We start from the raw sequence: 3,267 nt of genomic DNA on the forward strand, positions 1-3,267 counted from the left end.
TATCTGGCCACATATTGATGATAGGTTCATGGGAACACAGAAGAACGAAAGGAAAAATTAGCATATTTTTCCGGGAACATAGATATGAAATCGTCGCTATAGAACATTTCTTTGGTGATCAATATTTAAGTAATATTACAAAACTAAATTATAATGTGTTGAGTTGACTGGAAGAAATAACACTTCCCAATTAAGAGAGAGAAAACAACGTAATCTCTATAAAAACGAAAAAAAAAAAACAAGACAAGAGGAAGGGAATTGAAAAAAAAAAACAACTTCTCTTAAGAGTGAAAAAACAAAAGCTATCTCTATAAAAAAAAGAACTGTAAAGGGGAACTGGAAAACAACAACTAATTAAGAGTGAAAAAAACAACGTAATCTCTATAAAACAAGAGAAAAAAAGACAAGACATAAAGAGGGGAACTGGAAACCAGTAACACTTCTTAAGGAAGAGTGAAAAAACAAGCAATCTCTGTAAAAAAAAACAAGAGCTGTAAAAGGGAACTGAAAAACAAAAACTCCTTATTAACAGCGAAAAAAAACAACACAATCTCTATAAAACAACAGAGAAAAAGCACAAGACATGTAGAAGGGAACTGGGAAACAGCATCTTCCTTCAAGTAGAGAGAGAGAGAGAGAGAGAGAGAGAGAGAGAGAGAGAGAGAGAGAGAGAGAGAGAGAGAGAGAATGATGAAGATCTTGTACAAGAAAATCTTCATCAAGAGAGAGAGAGGGAGAGAGAATGATGAAGATCTCGTACAAGAAAATCTTCATCGAGAGAGAGAGAGAGAGAGAGAGAGAGAGAGAGAGAGAGAGAGAGAGAGAGAGAGAGAGAGAGAGAGAGAGAGAGAGAGAAGCCTGGAGGACATTCTGCATCCCGACTCTGGATTCCGAAGACTTATTGGAGATCTGGGTGTCTTCAGTAGGATATTCATAATTTCTTATGTATGTATGTATGTATGTATGTATGTATGTATGTATGTATGTATGTATGTATGTATGTGACCACGAAGACACTTCCAGTGTCTTCAAAGCCATTCGGGGTGTACTTATTTTTTTTTTTTTTTCAAACAAACGCTTGTTCAGGTGCGTTACTACGTTAGTTATGGATAATCTGTTTAAGAGAATTAAAAATAATTTGCTACAATCACGTGGAATTATAAATTCATATTCGGGTGGTGAACCACAATTAACCACCAGTCCACCGCCTAATCTCTTGACAGGAATTAGAAGAGGTGTTTTATCATGTTATAATACTATAAGGAACTGTCGGACAACGGACCGTCCTGATTATGAGAAGAAACAAGCGGAAATAGACGAACTGATTCGGGAAAATCAACGACTTAGGGAAGACGGGCGGAGAGAGAAGGAAAGGGCAGATGCTTTGGAGGAAATACTCTCCCGAAAAAGTAGTGAACTGCTCCGCTCTCGCATGCATCTGTCGTTGGCTCAAACACTCATCCAGAATCTGAAGTCTGAAATTGCGGAATTAGACAAGGACGACAGCAGTGAAAGCAAGCTAAAGGAGAGAAAGTTGGCAGAAGCCAACCTAAAAATCGAGTCCCTCGAAAAGGAATTGAGAAATAGAAGGAGTGTAGAAGAGGCCATGAACACGAACAGATTAAGGAAAAGTCGAGATGAAATCTTACTTTTAAAGGATAAGATCATATCGAACGCCAGGCATCGGCGAAAAGAAGCACTTGAAAGATTGGCTCTTGAAAAGCAGATATCAGAATTGGACCAAGTTATTCAAACAGCAGGCTCGACAGTTTCATGCCGAGAAGGAAGTCCTGCACAAAACCATAAGAGAAACAAAACTGGCCTTTGATTCAACCAAGACGAAAGCTCTCGAGAAGGAGAGGGAAATGCTCCATGTGTATAAGGAAGTTTTGTTTCTGCGAGAGTCTCTTCTTGGCGCGAAGAAGAGGATATCATTCCTCGAAAAAGGCTTTGGAAGACGAAAGGAGGAGGGAATGTTAGCCTTCAGGTGGAGCTAGAGATCAAAGGGAAAGTCGTTAATCAACTGGAAGATGAGGCTTCTGAACTTAGGAAAGAAGTTCGATGGAAAGATAAACAACTGTTTTCTATGGCGAAACAAATCCAAGAGAATGAAGATGATAAAGAACTAATTGTCTGGCTGGAATTGGCCGAAACATTCGATGGAAAAAAAATTCTTTGGAAGAAAAGGCTGCTTTAGAGGAGAATCTGGAAATGAACGAAAATGTGATTGCGGATATGGAGAGGGTAATAGAGGAACTTGAAAAGAATAACAAGGAATTAAATAGTGAGATTTCAGAGTTAAAGAGACGGATTATAGAAAAAGACGAAGACACCGCTGAAATTTCACAACTATCTGAGGTGGAAGGCGAGGATGAATCAGACAGCTTCGAGATACTTGAAGGAAGCGACAGTGATAAATTTCCTATACTTTTGGTGTAGAAAGCGAAGATAAGAAACCATCAGATTTCATTAGCAGCCTTTACTTAGACGCGATTGCTTCTCACACGAGCATCATCAGCAGCCCCAAACTAAAGGCGATTATCTACTAAGAAGTCTTTGGAAAAATATCGGCCTTGAAAAATGGCTGGAAAATAAAATGGATAAACTTTGCATTTCAACAATGTTTCGACACCCCCTGTTCTTTTGAAACCAATTCCCTGAGTGGTTATATCTCGAGTGAATACAAACACCAAGCGTTACAAGTTTTACCGCCGAGAGCAATTTCAGCAGAAGGAGGTTCTGGGGGAAGGAGTGTTTGGTATCGTTAGGAAGGTCAAGGTTAAAGATGATCAGGGTAACTGGCTCGACGCAGTATTGAAAGAAAGCAAATTTACAAATAGAAAAGATATACAAATGTTCGAAATGGAAGCTGCCTTTCTTTGCAAACTAGGAGACATCGAAGGCGTGCCTCACTTTTACGGAAGGTACGGAAGAAAGGCAGTGAAGGATATTGTGATGTCCTTCGGTGGAAGCACAACGCTATACCCACTGGCTGGAGGCCACCAAGCCGTCAGCCGAAAACTATCTCTCGAACTTGGCCATTTCACAAAGAAATAGCCGGAATCCTTAGTGAAATGCATCAAAGAGGAGTAGGCCACAATGATTCTCCACGCGGATAACATTGTCTTGGACGATGACCTGAAGCCTACAATAATCGACTTGGGTTATGGCATGTACTTCGGAAGCAGACTATTCCACACACCGTGGGACTTGGCCTCAGCAGTCAGAACCCACTACGACCCGCTATTAACGTTGGGTACCCAGCCT

Source organism: Palaemon carinicauda, chromosome 5 (genome assembly GCF_036898095.1).
Source record: "Palaemon carinicauda isolate YSFRI2023 chromosome 5, ASM3689809v2, whole genome shotgun sequence".
NCBI classification, from domain to species: Eukaryota; Metazoa; Arthropoda; class Malacostraca; order Decapoda; family Palaemonidae; genus Palaemon; species Palaemon carinicauda.